This window comes from Pieris napi, chromosome 11 (assembly GCF_905475465.1).
Source record: "Pieris napi chromosome 11, ilPieNapi1.2, whole genome shotgun sequence".
Classification (NCBI taxonomy): Eukaryota; Metazoa; Arthropoda; class Insecta; order Lepidoptera; family Pieridae; genus Pieris; species Pieris napi.
In genome coordinates, this window is record NC_062244.1 from 9974102 (window position 1) to 9992621 (window position 18520).

Here is an 18520-nt window from a genome sequence, read left to right on the forward strand (position 1 = left end):
CAATAAATTTGCCTCAACTCAAAACCCATAACGTTCGCAGTCCCTCATAACTCAATGAAAGTTCTTTAGAGCGGTTTTATCGCCTCGTTTTATGAGGGACTAATTATGGTTCTACCTGTCTTTGTTTTCAACTCGCTCGCACGACGGAATCCATTGCATTTATCTAAGTATTTCAAAGTACAGTAGGTATACTTTTTAAATTAAGACGCGTAATCACGTCGTGAAAATAAAGATGACCGGGGAATGAATGTAAGACGGAGATACGTTTGTACATGCAAATTATGATTGGTCAACGGCATCTCTAGCTCACGCATTGACACGCGACATGAAACGTCATCTTGTAGCGTTCATTTGTCCAATCTCAATCCAACGCAATGTTCCATCTGGAGCCTTTTGTTTAAAATTCCTACTTTTCAGGTTCTTCTATAGCACCGTAAGTCTTTTAAGTAAAAAACTTAAGTACGATATTTTCCAACTAATAATAGAACAAAGAATCGTAATCACTCTTAAGTTAAGAATCTATGGTTATATAATATGGTGTTATGTGAGCAAATAAGTTTTTTGATAGGTTATTTATTATGTAACGGATAGCCATAAATATATTGCAGGTCAGTTAGTGCACATCTTATTATCTAACTGTGATCAAACTTGTGTAACAGTATTTTGAATAACAAGTATAAAGGAGCGAAATCTAGTGCTAACGAGACACTATTAGCCTTAGATACTATTTCTGGTTTCTTACCCAAATTGAAATCCAACACATGCTGCAGACAGAGTATTCCCGTGTGATGTATTTAAAGTAAATTGTTTAAATTATTACACCGTTTAATACATGTACAGTATTTACAATATTTTAAACCTAAGTAATAATAATAATAATAAAAAAATGAAAACAAAATTAAAATGTTAGGTCCCTGTTACAGTGTACCTTTAATGCTAGCAGCGTTTCCTCACTTATTGCGATACTTATTCGTTGAGTGAGGTTGCACCAGCTCTGGAGTCATCGGTACTGGTCGCGCCAGCTTTTGTGCTTATCCGAAGGAGGTAAGACGGGGCTATCGTGTCCACACAAGTAGCACCCCATACCAAACCCCGTCCCATCCTCCAAGGGATCAAAGACATCCAATCCGCTTGCCATCGTCTTTAGAAATAATAAATAATTAAATAAAGTAAATAAGGATAATAGTAAATTTAGTTAAATGAACTGGAAAACTATAAAAGTAAAAAGGAATGTATGATGTTCGCCTTTTCACTGCTATGTTAAGTTTTAAAGCATCAAATTCAAGAAAATATATGACAGAATGAGTATTGTAGTTATAGCAGCCGCGGAAAAACCAGGCGGAAAACAATAAACATATTTCTGACCTTTGTACCGTAGACGTGCGACTAGTAATATCCATATATGTAATTATATTTTCTCCCGCAGCATGACTGCATCAGAAAAACAGAAAAATGCTGCCAGCGGTAAGGTTTCCCTAAATTTTTTTAGTAATGCAGCGTTGGAATGCAATATTTTAATTACACATCATTCCGCACATATCCTTTACAATACTACGGAGTACGCGATTTAATCGTGTTCGCAGGTGCTAAGTTACACTATGGGATTAAATAGCTAACGGTAAAAATACTGATATTGTTTTAAAAAAACTATTAAATACTTTTACTTGAAGTATGTATATATACTGGCATACAAGATGTTGCCTTAATAACATGCTTGTTATAATGAATAGAGTTGATAAAAATTTCTTATAGATAAATATTGCATTTTGTAAAATAGTTAAAATGTATTTCAACTTTAATATACATAAAACAATTATACAACTTCAGTAAAATCTTATTGTGATCTTGTCGATCCTAAGTGGTGGAGGCCTGATGACCTGTAACACAGGTACCTACTCTTACCTTTAGCAGGCATCAGTCTCACACAGACTTACTTTTTCCATAAACAGAAGTATAATATAACTGTCACTTGCTTATGTCCTAAGTTTAAGTTTTTGTGAGAAAAAATAAATAAATTAATTAAAAAAAAAAAGTAAAATCTTAAATTCTGTATTGTAAAAATACTGCGAGAGCTTCATTTCATTGCTCCGATATCCACTTTATCTCAATGGAATTTAGATACGAATATGTATAAACACGTTTAAATTCTATGTTAATACGCAAATTAATTATTATGCAAATTAAAATACGTGCAGATACCAAATGATAACGACCTCTTTCGACCAATTTTGTTTTCATAATTTTCTTAAAGGTTTTTTTAAATATTACTGTATTAAAAATGCTGTATACACGTTGAATAGGTTTGTACACTTTATTAATACAATTTCATAATTCTTTTTTATTGTTAACTGTCATTCCAAAATTATGATTGTCTTTGCCACATAAAGCTTCGGATTTATAAATGTTACCTCAAGTAATTGTAAAATCCAGATCATCTATCATCTGTTTACATTTCTATATGTTATTTGTGAAAAAAATTACTACGTTACATTATACTATTCAAGTATTAATTAATTGTTATCTAAAATTGTACGGCTTCTTGTTTCTAACGCCCGATACCCAATAATCTTATTAAGATTTTGATTGCTTATCAGACCGTGACAGTCGATCGATCTCCTACCTGCATCTCAATAACCAACCCCTACAAAGACAATCCATTTTTGGCGACGGATAAAATGCTCTTTGTCGTTCCATTTTACCGAGTTTTCACTCTTATTTGATAATCAATGTAAACCAAATAAAGTAAATAAAACCGTACAAATAACATTAAAAATTAAAATATACATGTGCATGTTTACAGATGGCTATTACAATCCGTCGATTGGTTAATTGGCACACTTGTTACAACATTTGGATTAAGATTACTATCTCAGGATTATGGATTGAGATAGGTTATTGGGTTCAGCCGTAAGATGCTCACTGTAAGTGCGTGCTCCTATTTCACCATGGCTACTGCTGATAGAAGACTTCATCTTCTTTCATTCGCACTTACATTCTCGTTCTCTCTAACTTAGCCTAGCCTTAAAACTTATTAAATTAATATTATATGGAGCCTCTCACTCACCTATATATTCATAAAACGGTGTTCTTATTTGGATTGCGTTTCTGGGTTTAAAAATACCGTGGATTAGGCGCATTTAACTGCATTGCCTTAACACAATCTATCAGTGGGATCGATTCAATTAGCAGCAGAACAATGGAGCAACCGGAAGGTATCGGACACGCCAAACACCGCTCACCCGTAGCTTCACCCGTAAACAATGGAAATGGAAAAATGAGTAACGGCCTATTATTTATATATTTAAATCTCGTTTGTTATTAAAGTTGATTGCCAACTAATTCAGCTAAATTACATTTGGAGTTATTCCGATTCATAAACTACAAATTCAAATAACTAAATGTTTTGTCAGTCACCTCTGTGGACCATTTTACTCTCTTTGTAATAAACTAATATCTATGGATAGGAAAATTGGCTACCAAATTGGTATAAGACCTTCTACTCTACAAATATACAAGAATCAGAGATTAAATTAAAATAGAAAAACAATTAGTGATACTGAATAAATCAATCAATGAATTTTTCATTAAAATTTATGGTGTTGAAATACGGGCATTTATAAAAATGAGTACAGACATTTTCAAAGAAACAGAAACATACTAACTATTTGACAAGAAAGTTTTTACGCAACAAGAAAATCCTACATTATAGTAGTAAATTTCATAACACTTTATATACATCACAAAATAAAAATATAAAGTAACAGAACTCAAATAAATGGCCGATCATACTGCTATTAACAGTATTCCTCCTTTCCTTCTCCTTTCGTGGTAGTAGTGGAACACTAAAAACATGGTTAAGTATCGTTAAAACGATATTACACATAAAAGTTCTTAAGTACATTTAAATTAAACTTACATTCCGTGAGGCAATGACATAATTAAATTATATTTTGTAAATTCAGACACTAAAATTCTGATTGAGCGTTGATTATCATAGACACTGATTAATTACTCATCTTAATAACTTAGTAATTACGTACTCATGATTGGCATTCAGATCTATCATTAATTACAAAACTGACCTATGCTGTTGTATAGTGGTTTTATTTTATTTATGTTCTGTCGGCAATAAGTTATTTTTAGTCTAGTGTGCTCTTTAATCTGTGTTTTCCAGTAGAACAAAGTCATAAATGTTAGAGTGATAGAGATAACTGAAAATGTCAACTATATTTAAGCAACAAATATATTAAAAATAAACTTATTTACCTGTCATACAAAACTATTCTCAGTCCTTCTTTTTGGTGGTCTATAGGTATCGATTGTCTATTGCGTTAATATTGTTTTATTTAATAACTTATTTAATTTCAAATAAATACAATGTCGTACAATAATAAGTCTTATAGTTTATGCCTCAATTAGGTTACTAAGGTTTTGACAAGTTAATTCATTTGTAATGTAAGAACAAAATAATCAATGCTTACGAATATGCTATAAGTCTTACTTCCTGTATCTAATTAATTACCTACATCTCACTCATCAGTAAAGCATAAATACTGCGAATAAATTATTTAAAATACAACGTTACTTAAAGTTGTACCAATTACTTGGTTATCAGGAAAGATAATTTTAATGCAATCTTAAAACACTCTATAAGCTTGACGGAACTTAAGTCGGCTTCAAACCCAAAATAAATATAAGGGCGACTATTATCGAATAAAATGGCGCTTAATCCGACACAAGTCAAGTTATCTCGGTGAAGTTAACATTTCAATTAAAAGATTAAGGAATTGAAGCTTAATGAGGGGCGGCTGAAGTGCTGATTACACACATATTTAATAAAGCGACGTATTTACAAACGAAATTTTATGCGCCATTATTTCTCTATTATTTATTAATTCTGTAATTGTCTATGCGACATTTTTCATTATCTAATGACAGTTGAAAGCTGCATCTTTCCCTAACAGCTTCCACATTAACGATGTTTATTAATCGACAATTTTAAAATGACGATCATTCATACGAAATCCGGTAATATTTTGATATTTTTTTTATAAAGTGCTATATACTATATGTACATTTATAAACTTGCAGATGAGGTATTTCATAAAACAAAGGGGAACGTTGCAAAATAAATGTAATTAACGCCAATAAACAGTTGAAAACGATAACTCCATATAATGGGTTTAAAAATAATTCCCCGTCCTATTAATGCTAATATATTAAATCTACTGTGCTAAGTGCGGCACTTTACAAAGCTATCGGCTTCTTTTTTGTATACAACATTGAAATGAGATAAAGTAATGTAATTGGCTACCGTTGAACATCGAAGGAGATTCGTTGAATGTGTAGTTTGTTCTATTTTTAGAATTAGGAATCACAAAAAGGTTTAATAATGGTATAATAACTGTATCGAACTTGTTTTATTTACACTTGAATTTACTGTGAGATTGTGGATTGAGAAAGTTTATTTAATTTGTATGGTGATGGGTATTAACAATATAATGCGGGAATATATAACTTAGCTCTGAAACTTAGAGGTTAACGATTGTACAAAATGTTGCCTATGTGTAACGATTTTGAGGTTCAATGCCCAAAAAAACTTGCAGATATTTGTCTGGTCCATCTCCAGTTGTGGGGTTTAAGGTTTCAATCAACAGAAAACTCATCTAAGATAATATACGCGGATTTTGAATAAATAAAATTCTTGCACTTACCTTACTTTCCATCAGCGTGTGACTTTCTTTCCCGAGATTGTAGATTCTAACCCGGGCTGTGCTCGAAAGGATATATATATATCTATGTGTGCATTTAACACTCACTCGTACGGTGAAGGGAAACATCGTCAAGCGTGTCTTGTCTATTAGAAAAAACAAATGATCACGAAACATTTGCAGAAATCCAGGTCCAGTCCAAACCTACAGAAACTTAAAAAAATTTATACGTCTTAAATAAAAAAGCTACTGTGCCTTAAAAAAGGACTCGATTCAATCGAATGGAATACCAATTGACACTACGAAATCCCAAACATCCCTCATTAAATTGACATGAACGTATACGGCGGTCTTGTTATTCATTGTTCGACATGCCATTGCAGTAATTGGTGGACGTTAAGAACGCAAAAGTACGATTGTACAAAATGTTACCTTAAATAGATGACAGCTCGCTCGCATTGCACACAAATTAACGCCCATTACTCATTAAAATGGACCAATGCAATGGTAGGTTATAATGGAGGCACTGTTTGACAGCTCGGATAATGTGGCTACTGTTTGTCTAAAACGTATGCAGTTTCGACTTAAGGAATTCGTAGTGTCTGAATCTTAAAATTAGTGTCTATTATAACTTGGAACATATTATAGAAAGAGACATTTATATATGGAAACCTAACTCTACTCTATCTAGTATCTACTCTACTCTAACTGGAACTCTTGTGAACGTTACTAAAATATTAAATTTATTTATTATTCGTTGAATTTAAAGCACACAAATAAGACAATTAATTTAACTAATCATTTGAGATAGGCTTGGAAAACAAGCTTAAGAAATAGAAAGAAATACTGTGGAAGGATGCTAAGTTAATCAAATATTAAATGTTTATGTGCCCGTCTGAGAATTAATAATTACGTATTCATTGCGACATATAGCTTGCATGGCCGCTTGTGGTAAGGACTTCGTAGATATTTCAAATATTTTAATGTTACTATAAAATCATTTGTTAAGTTGTCTAGTCGCTTTTTTTAACCCAATTAATCATGAGTTTCTATATTATTTTAAAAGTTTAATCATAATGTATTAAAATTATGTGTACAAACACAATGTCTGCTAATTATCAGAATTTAAACCAGTTACCTGTCGGCGTACTTTTTTCTCAAACTTTCATGCTTTATATAAAAAAACGGACCACAGAGCAAAAATTTATTGTAAATAGTGTAAAGGCGAGACACTCGCTACCACGACTTCTGAAAAGCAACGTCAAGTTACCTAATAAACTATATAGACGCTATATGTTATTAACTAAGTAATATATATGTATGTTAACATGGACATAATTATGGAGGGAAACTCTGTCCAGTTCAACAAAGTGTCCTTTTAAGTTTTGTTCCATTTAATTTATATATAATCACTGGTCTTCTGTTGGCGCCTTTTCTTAATTTGTTCCACTATTTAATATTAAAAAAAACATAGCATTTTATATTGTACGACGTACTCAAGCTTTACAAAAGAGCATAATGACATGCGAACGTCAGCGCATGCGCGTTTCGCTCATCTGTCACATACAACCTGTAAATTGGACTTAAAACAAGATGGCGTCCCCGGCTGAATAATAACATGACTTAATGAGCCTTTCAGAGGAGCCGCGACGTCCGCCAACTGCTTTTTGCCCGTGCCACACACTCCCTGTTACCAGTTTTACCGTTTTGTCTTGAAAACTGTTTTTGAATATGCTTTGTTAATGCAACAGTCTAAATAAATACGCAGGCGTACTGCAGACGTAATTGTGGTATGTAAGATTTGCCGTTTAGATATAAAAATTTAATCCACTTTATATATAGTCGTATTTTTAATTAGACGAAGCCAACTGACAGTAGCTAATGTCACTTTGTAAAATAATGTTGCCATATTTAAAGTAATAGTGATGCGTTCAGTTCTTGTTCAATCAGATGAATGAACAATGAGTGTGAATAGTCAATCATTTCAAACAATAAAAGAATATTATTTCTATTTCAAAATTGTATAAAAGTGCTCTGATATAAGTTAGGTACTAGTACTATGTAACTACAATCAGTTTTTTGACGTCTTATTACAAAGCGCGGCGCGGCGACTAGTGCCATCACCGATCATTAATTCAGGGGTTTTTACTTTGTCACAACACTATTTTTATTTCATTAAAAACTGACAACACCGTAAACGTCAGTTGATATCGTCTAATTAAAAATTCGACTATAGGAGCCAGACACCGGTGGGCAAGCTATATTGCTAACTATAAAACATGACTTAACCCTGGAATTGCCGTTTCATTGAATTAATATTATGTTTCAGTTTAAAATTATAATTATGATTACTTCGCGGGAAAAACTTCGCAACTAAGATGACTGTTATATTTCATATTCTGGAGGCATTTAGCAACATGAAAGTATTATTGTAGATGAACTTAATAAATCGATATACATGGTGAGTGTGTGAACTGTTAGGATAGATCTGGCAAGTTTAGCAAAGACTTCGTATATGTCAGTTCCCTGGGCATGTCAAGAAACTTCTTAATGTTTCTTCTATATACATCTATTTCTGATTCTTCTTATCAGATATACTCTTGACTGAGCGGTCATGATCGCTATTTAGTAGTAATATTAGAAGGGGCAGAGGTGACGTGCTTAACGACGTTTCACCATCGTTGCCTATTAGAGATCATCCTGCTGCAACCATTGAGTGAACCGGCACACTTGATCTGGTCAGTTCAACGCGTAGTTATCCTCCCGCACGGTTTAGTGCCTTCCACTTTCCTTTGGACGACAAGGCGTTCTATGGACTGATCACCACGCCGAGTACTGTTGAGATCAGACGCTGCTTAATACCGAGTTCTTGAAGTATCGAGACGTTTATACAAAACTCTGACCACGACACCCCAAGCATTCTCCTCCAGCACCACATTTCCATAGCGTCATATTCTGCCTTTCCACCTCTCGCAAGAAATCTATCATTATTTATTATCTTATCTATTACAATAGCTACCTGATTTTACGTATTCTATTCGTCCCGATTTTAAAAAGTCATAAGCGCCTATAATCGTGCATTATATTGTTATGAAGTGGACAAAGGAAGAAGTATGTCTATGGTCTATGCCTTCTTTAGGAAACATGCATAGATCACAGTTTTATGTGACCGAAATAAAACCTCGGTTTATTACTATAGATAATACAGATCAAGGTATCTTTAGACATCTTACAAGTAACATACTATAAAGTTTTTAATTTTCTTTTTTGCCTTTGGCATTTCTACTGCGTTCTTGTCCGTATCTTAACGATGCTATTGGGTTATAAAATTTGTAATTATTATTGGTTATTTGCAAATATTTATGGCAAATTTTACGACAGTTTTGATTTGCACGATAATAACAATTTTGTTTAATAAGTATTTTAAACTTAATTCTTGAAAATTTTGAGAATATATTTTAAAGCTATGTATTTTTAGTGTCTTGATATTAAAGTAATAATTTCTAGTGTTACATGTAATTTTATGATTGACCCTCAGTAGGTGTTTCTTTTATTTTTCCATACTTGGCTGGAAGTAATCACTTGTTAGCGATAAGACCGCAGGTTGCCTAATAACTTATGTATCCTGTACTTTTTATGTTTAAGGTGACGAAGTGTAAATTAATAAATAAGTCTTTCATCCAACTTCGATTTTGTTCCCTTTGCAGTAGAGACTGGGCCGTGGGGTTGAAGTGCATAGGCGCTATTAAATATTTAAGCTGGTGCCTGGTATATAGTACCGGTGACCCCAGAGCTGGTGCTTTCCTCGCTCAACGAATAAGTATCGCAATACAGCAAGGCCAGCGTAAAAGGTACACTGCCACAGGGACCAAACTTTTTAAACTGGTTTTAACTTTCGTTTTATTAATTTGTAATTATATTTATCATTACTATGTAGATTAAGAAAATTGTAAATACTGTATATTTGATTGTTATGTTTAACTTATTAAATGGTATTTCAACAATAAAATAAAGCAGACTGATTGCTGTAACAAGTTTCTAACACAAATTGCATTTTTTATTTCATTTTTATTAATTTTTAACGTAATGTAGAGTTGAAATGTCATAGATTTGATTTTATATACCTACAAAGTGGCTCGTTAATTGCTAAGTGCTAAAAAACTTTATTGTGGCAAAACCTATAAATTTGGAATTCGCGATCAATCCATAAAAGACACTCTTGGCAGCAACAGTCACGTCTCTTAACAAAAAGTCGCAAAATTTTCGCTGGTATTTCTTTCTGTATCAATGAAAGCTTGAATGGAAGTGTAGGTGCAAAAAGTGGCGTGCCGCGTGTCGTCATTAGTATGTGGGGAGAGACGCCATGTGAGCAATAATTTATTGACAATTGCGTATTGAATAATGCACGTGGATTTCGACAGCACGCGCTTGTTTCCTCCGGTAGCGATGCATCCGAATGCATAATTATTTATTCGTTTTTATTGCCTGTCAGCCTTTTTAAAAGTTTGCTTCATTTGTATTCCACAGATAAGATTTATAAAGATAAGATTAAAGATTTTGAGGTTATACTTCTTTTGGCGCGTTAGGGAAAAATTAAGAAAGTAAAGTTTTACGATGCGCGCGCACACCGTCACCCTGAAGTTAAGCTATAGTTAACATTTTAGTTTTATCTATTGTTAGTGTCGTTTTTCTACAAACGTAGAATAAAATTTTTGAAAAGATTTGTATCGTCTTATGTCAAAGAAGTTTTACTTCTAACGCGTTTACACACGTTTTTTTATAGATCTTACATTTTAATTATTATAATTTAAAAATTGTTTGGACGTATAATTTTATTACCTATTTGTTTTTTTTGTATACAAATACTAAAAATAATAGTGTGTGGTATTATAAACGTTGGTGTTGACTTTTCGTCAAACTTAAGAGGAAACTGATTATAATGTTAAGTAGGTAAATTATATAAACGGTATTTTCTTAAAAAAATTTTTTTAGAGCAGTGTTGGCCAAGTGGCTTCATCGTGCGACTCTTATTCCAGAGATCGTAGTTTCTCTCCCCGGTTGTTCAACAATGTGCTTTCTTTCAATGTGCGCATTTAACATTTGTTCGAATGGTGAAGGAAAACATCATGAGGAAAACGGCTTGCCTTAGACCCAAAAATCGATCTCCTACTTGCCTATTAGATTAACAAATGATCATGAAACAGATACAGAAATCTGAGGGCCAGATCTAAAAAGGTTGTTTGCTACTAATTGTTTTGTTTTTTTAATTTTTTATCTTTAGGTATTCAAATTACATACAAAGAGTCTTTTGTGATTAACAAATTGTGAAAATCAAAATAGTCGATGAATTTAAATTGAAATGTATAGTTATGGGTATGGTATTAATTAAAATGCTTTCAGGGCATACCACAATCTATCAGACATTTTGTTAAATGAATTCGATATCAAACAAAAAAATTGACACATAAATTGAAGATCGCGGAATCGAATTACGAGTCAATGACAACGATCAACGCGTAAAAAGTTTTGAAGTTGTTGCTTCCTGTTTCAGTATTTCTCCAATCTCGTTTGAAAGACAAAATCGCGGAAAAACGGCCCCATTTAAAGAGAAAGAAAGTGCTGTTTGATCAAGACAATGCACCGTGTCACAAATTAATGAAACGATGGCAAAATTCCATGAATTGGGCTTCTAATTGCCCGTTTCCACTGTATTCTCCAGATTAGGCCCCCAGCGACTTATTCCTGTTCTCAGACCTCAAAAGAATGCTCTTAACAGGACTTTTGCATTTCCTCATTTTGCTGATATTTGCTCCAATATCTGCTTAAACAATGTAACTTGTTTTTGAATAAAGAAATTTTGAATTTGAATATAACAGATGTGAAGGTGTGCCTCGTAGTAGGCACACCTCGCGAACCTCGCGAACCTCAATTAAACTTCAATTATTTTCATAAAAATTTGCATTACCGAATTATTATTATTTTCGCACAATTATCTATGGTCTACAAAATAAATCTTTATTCTAACAGTGTCTTGTCTAGATATAATAGACATAAAAAATAAACCTCACCGGGTCATCTCAGTAGAGGTGGAGAACAAATTACAAATCTATTTTTACTGCGATGCCCGAACCCGATACCCCAACCAGAACAGTACCACAAGCCACGAGATCCACGAGGTCGTATACTGCTATTATAAAGAAATAAATCTGTGGTTAATTATATAAATTGACAGCTCAAGCAGATGCAATCGGTCAATATTTTAAGCTTTTACATATCCTTATCAAAGCAAATTAAACAAGCTCCTTAAAGAGCTCATAATTAAAGTGTTTTAAGCCTTGCAGACATCTCAATGCGGTGTATAATGAAAAGTTATCATGCATTGAATTGTATTATAAAGAGCTGGTAAATTCTTTTGATTACCTGTGGTAAATAAAATTAACTCCAAAAAAAAAAAAAAAAAAAATACTTTAACTTGTCAAATACACATATAAATGTATATAAATTGTTATGAGCAGTGTTGGCCTAGTGGCTTCAGCGTGCGCCACATCCCAATGGTTCGATCCGCGGCTGCGCATAACATTCGCTCGAACCGAAACCGGCTTGCCCTTAAAGACGACGGCGGTCAGGCACTGGAGGCTGATCACTTACTTGCCTATTAGATTGACAAATGATCATGAAACAGTACATAAATCTGAGGCCTATCTAAAAAGTTTAGAGCGCCACTGATTTATTTTAAATAATTTTGATTATTTAATTAAATAGGACTTTTTTGAGTTCACTTAACATTCCCTCTGAATACCTCTTCGTATCATCAGATTGATATCTAACTGTTATCAAAAAGACAAATATACACTATGAATGTCTGTCTAGTATTTCCATGGGTTTTTTTTTTTAATTTTATACTCACCACTGAAAAACCTAATCTTCACAAACCAATACGTCCCCATGATCACCAAGAGTCTCGTACTATAGCATTATTTAAAGGACCTACAGATTAGGTATACCGTTTTGCATAACTCATTGATTATACGACAACATGACAACAAAATTTCCATTATGTCAATATCTGATATGTCTTTCTTACGGTCATTATAATAATGTTCAGCGTATTATTTTAATTCTGTTAATATAATTCAGACATTTAGAAAGCTAGAGCCTCTAATACAAAATATTGAAGTGCTTTGTGCTTTAGTACCCGTTGTTGGCACGTAATTAAAATAATAGGTACGTAAAATGTTATAAATGCGTATGATAAAAAATCATTTTTAATACAATTAAAAATGAATCATAATATTCAAGGACTCTAAATAAGTTCAGCGAAACTTGTCACCAAGAAAAATAATTTCAATTAAAATAACACGTCGAATTGACAACGGCCTACGGATTTTTTTGAAATAAAAAACGCCAAATCAGTTTTATTTTGCTGTCAAAAAGAAATTGTAAACATTTCCCTAGATCGATTAGTTTCCCTACCGTCCTTGTTTATCTATAAAACTATTTACATAATTTCAATAGTGGAATGAAATGAAAAATGCTTGATAATTTGTAAATGTCTCGTCTCAAATATCATGATGTGAAAGGGATATTTAACTGATAAACCGCGTTATTCAAAAACAGTTCATACTTGCTAGTTTATTTGCTGTTATAAACGATATATGTTTATCGATTGAGTGGCGATCATTTGTTATTCTTTATATTTCTTGTTTGATAGATTTTTACGTTGATAATAATTGTTCAATGGTTGAATAGGGGTAACATGAACTGGTTATATATAGATATAATGGAAAACATGACTTATAAACCATGAAAATACGGCAAAACTTAGAGACTGAGATGGACAGGACACTTGGAGCATATGCCGAAGACCAGGGTATCAAAAAGGTACTCAGTGGTCGCTATACCAGAAATGACCAAAAGGTAGATCCAGGAAAAGATGCAAATATTGCAGAGGATTTAAGAATTATGGTATAGTTGAAGAACTGCCAGAAAGTCGCCACGGATTGCGGCTAGTACTATTGTGGAAGAGGCTAAGATCCATAAAGGGTTGTAGCAACACCGGATGTGTATGGAAACCAAGACTTTAAAAAATTAGTATATAGTTGATAGATAACGTAACGTAAAATAATAACATGTATAATTAAAACAAACAAAGATCCAACAAAGTACGTGTGGTGAAAAGCTTCAATAATTACATAACTATAAGAATTTACTGAGACGCCAAGAAAGTCTGCACCCGGCGCTGAAAAACTTGCGTACTTCTGCCGCTGACCAGTTATTTGTCAAAATTGATCCTCATATTATTAAGAGACAGCCTCTGATACAGGCGATAAACCAACAATAAAATATATAAATAATTCATATGATGCAAGTATTGATTCACAAGAGCGTGTCTCAAATGTTTTATTGTTGATATTAATAAATGTGAGCAGATGTTCCATCGGCTTTCTTATTGCGATTTGATTGCTTGGCAGTTCAATTAATAAAAATCAAATAATTTATGTATACGAACGTTTTGAATATTTATCACAGTATGTATTTATGATACTACGTGTCAGCGTAATTTAGATTGAAACTTTATATTTTAAGCGCAAGGTTTTCGCGTGCTTTTGCTTCGGAGTAAAGTTTGGCCATATAACAATTATTATATGAAGCGTATTGTACGGTTCCTCGGTCAACGGGACGCTTCAAATAATACAGGATATTATTTACACTTCTCACGATATATGAATATATGAATGCTATGTAATGTAAATACTGGAGAGATGCCTGCGTCTGGCTATACTCTCGGGGCGTAACTCCGACGATTTAGGTAATCGCCGCGCTAATAAAGCTAAGAAATTCTGGGTGAGCAAAATGTACCGCTTTGGCTCGTACACATATCATCGCTATGCCATTGCATATGTAAATAAAACTACATACTTTAATAAAATTAATGCGAAATATTATAATATGTATAATAATTTCGCATTTATTAGAAACAGTATGTCGTTTGTTGATTGACTAATTGCTGAACATCACTTAAGTCTAGTTTTGGAGTAGAAATTGGGTTTAAGTCCATTTTATTTAAATATGTAGGACTTGCGTAAAGCGTAGGTACTCTCTGTGCGATATCTTAAATCTCGTAAAACGTGTAATTAGTGTATCTGTAAAAAGTTGTATTGCAAGCGCAAAAAACAAAAAAAGATGGCAAGCCGAACCCTCACAACTCCACCAATAAGTATCTTGTTAATACCATTTCGAGGTCAAGAGTAGGCGTGTATATAAAAGTACCAAGCCCAGAATCAAAGTGAAGTTTTGTAAAAAATATCTTGTCCAGGTTCCGAGGTAATAACATTCTTAATTAGCCTTTCAAGTTCCTCTTTAATAATTTAATTTTTACGATATTTAAAAATAGAAACTTATAATGGCTTTCGCTTCGATCGATCGTTAATTATTTTGGTAAAGCAGAATTACAAATAAAAACCCCTCGGGCTCTCATTGCGTTTAACACATCAAGTCGGAATTATTTTTATTTACCTGCTTACAAGCAATTTATTAAGTCCACGTAGCATCCATCAAATAAATGATAATAGGTGGTTGAGATGAAAGGAGCCGCGCTGGCTACGGAATGAAGATTTGCCCTACAAAATGTCAACAAGGCACTCATGCGCCGACAAAGGCCCTGAGGCCGCACTCACAGCACTGACTTGCTTCAGACCGCCACGCTTAATTCGAAATAATCGTTTAATTGCGCACCCTTAACGAGCCTCTGGAAAATTCATGTTTATGGGATATTTAATATATCTTCATTTATTACAATACGCTTTCTTAGTCCACTGGTTGTTAGAAGGCAATCTGGCCCTGGCATTAACATTAAACTTAAAAAAATACAACTACCTAGCCTACCGCACATATACCTATTGGATATCTCAGGTCCACTTCCGGGTAAAACAATTACTTATTATTTCAGACTGATCAGAACTAACTCTTTCTTTATTGAAATAACTAATTTAAATTAATTATTAATGTTAGGGCAGATAAATTTTTTATTACTTATATATTTATTTACAGTTAAAAGTTTTAGAAAGTAGAGAATTATCACCGAATAAATTCAAAACGTTTACTCGTTAAACGTAAATTAATCAATAAAGCTTTTTATTAATTCGACGAACATTTAAATGATCCTAATCCTTGTGATTGATTTGCTCAAGTTCAAACAATTTGTATGACTCAGAACTTGGCGATTAAAAAAGAGTGGCGGAGAGTTTCTTGCCAGTTCTTCTAAAGTAAATTTAGAATCAATTTAACATCTTTAACGGCCAAAACCAATATGCAATATCAATCCAATTTTAGCTGTCATAGACTGACAATTCAATCCATTTCTAAAGAAAAGCATGCCAATATTCAATACATGGACTGAGATACCAATCTAATTATTCAACCAATCGTTCAGAGGGCGGATAAGAGATTGAAGATTGCCCTCTGTATGAAAATGAATGTTTACTCATGCCAACAACCTATCTGTCCATTTTTACAGTTGCTTCGATTGGCCAAATCAATCTCGGATTGCTATCGGTGAAACTCGTATGATTTGGGTTTGGGATTGCGACCTAACTTAATATTCATTGGGAAAATTTATTCATCTTCGTCATCTTCCAGTTCTAGTGATAGTGATTTGGAAGTTTAAATGCAATTATCCGATTGGGATAGTAATTCTGAAGCTGGAAGAAGACAACGTACTTCTGTGCGAAGACATAAGAAGACAAGAATTTATTATATCCAGAGCCTGAATGACGCCGAATTCACATTTAGATTTAGGTTAACAAAAGAAGCTTTGGAGACACTTTTACACAAAGTGATGTCTATATATGACTTCTTGCAGGTTTCATCTTTTCATCAACTTTTGTAAAAAAAAATTAAATATTAGCTACAACCAAAAATATTTGTTACTATAGATACTACCTACTAACTCCACTCCAAAACCTCAAGACTCCAGCAGAACATCTTTATAACGAATCTCAAATACGAAGCAGAAATGTGGTGGAAAGGACATAATATGGTGTTTGGAAAAAATCGGTTCCCCAAAATCGGTTTGTCAAAAAAGGTTTTGCTTCAAGTATCTCGTGTACAAGCCGTGATAGTGGCATGTGCAGTGTTGCACAATATTGCTATTGATATGCGAGATGAACATTTTGAACTACTGCAACAAGTAGATGAACAAAGCGCAATTGACAACGTGGGAAATGCGAAAAGTGTGCGAAGTAATCTTATAAGTGATTATTTTGCTTTATTACTATAATATTTTATAAATTACAACATTTTTGAGATAAATTAAATAAAAATTAAATGCTTTTATTTAAATAAAAATACAAATTTTTAATACAATACATCCTCGCTCCAGGCACAAAATCTATTATTTTTCTAATTTATTTAACAATATATTTTTTTCTATGGCCCATAATTCTCTTTTATGCTCTCTTTCTTCCTCTTCAAATGCCCATTGCTTTCTCTTATTTAGAAGCTCTTCCTTTCAATTGACTTTCATTTCCTTCGACAGACAACAATATCATGTCTTTGACTTTTTCCTCGATAGGGGGTAAGAGGAGTAGCAGCACTAGGGCCACCTCCTGTACGATATGTTTCAGCATGTATCAAGGCAGACTTTTTTCTTGTAGCCCTCTTTAAGCTTTAGCACTGCGAAAGTTTACCCCACTTGTGCTATTAAACAGCGCCTCCAGTGTCTTCCAGCACCGCTCTTTCTCCTGCCAGGTGACTGAGTCACTCTTTTTATTTTCTAATATATTTTTATGGTCAGCAACAAGCGAAGTTAGAAGGTCAACTTCTTCCCGGCTGAAATTGACGCTTCTTTCACGTTTTTGCGTAGACATTTTTTTAAGTTAAAGAACCAACCTCGAATCACAAAAACAACATACACAAACTACTCAGAGAAAATTTATATTTGTAATAATATGTACTAAAATACTCAATAACCTAACAAACAAAAATACCATATGACAATGACAGCCCGTTTCATTACAAGTAATATTAAATGACCAACAAAAAGGTTAAGGTTCTATGTTTTTCTATAGAATTTTGTAACTTTATTTGTTCGTAACAAAAAAACAAACAAAACGTTGCATAGCTATTTACTACTTTATCCATACATTGTGAAACAGACCCTAAGTCTTACTTATTTCATTTCGTTCCAAAAACAGCAAACTTTTGGTATGCTTGAACACAACATATTGCATTGAACGAAACGCGGTCGAGAGGCAAGGATCACGCAAAAGATTGCTGTCAATCTTTTGTCAAATAAACAATCGGATAGCAGAAATGTTTATTGGCATGCAGATTGGAGATAGGTCTTTAGATATGAATCAGTCCAAGATTGGTTATAATCATAGATTGATGATACATTATTAATTTTGGCCGTAAGTGTACTTGGTTACCTATCGGCCAAAACCAATATGCAATATCAATCCAATTTTAGCTGTCATAGACTGACAATTCAATCCATTTCTAAAGAAAAGCATGCCAATATTCAATACATGGACTGAGATACCAATCTAATTATTCAACCAATCGTTCAGAGAGCGGATAAGAGATTGAAGATTGCCCTCTGTATGAAAATGAATGTTTACTCATGCCAACAACCTATCTGTCCATTTTGGAAAATTTATTCATCTTCGTCATCTTCCAGTTCTAGTGATAATGATTTGGAAGTTTAAATGCAATTATCCGATTGGGATAGTAATTCTGAAGCTGGAAGAAGACAACGTACTTCTGTGCGAAGACATAAGAAGACAAGAATTTATTATATCCAGAGCCTG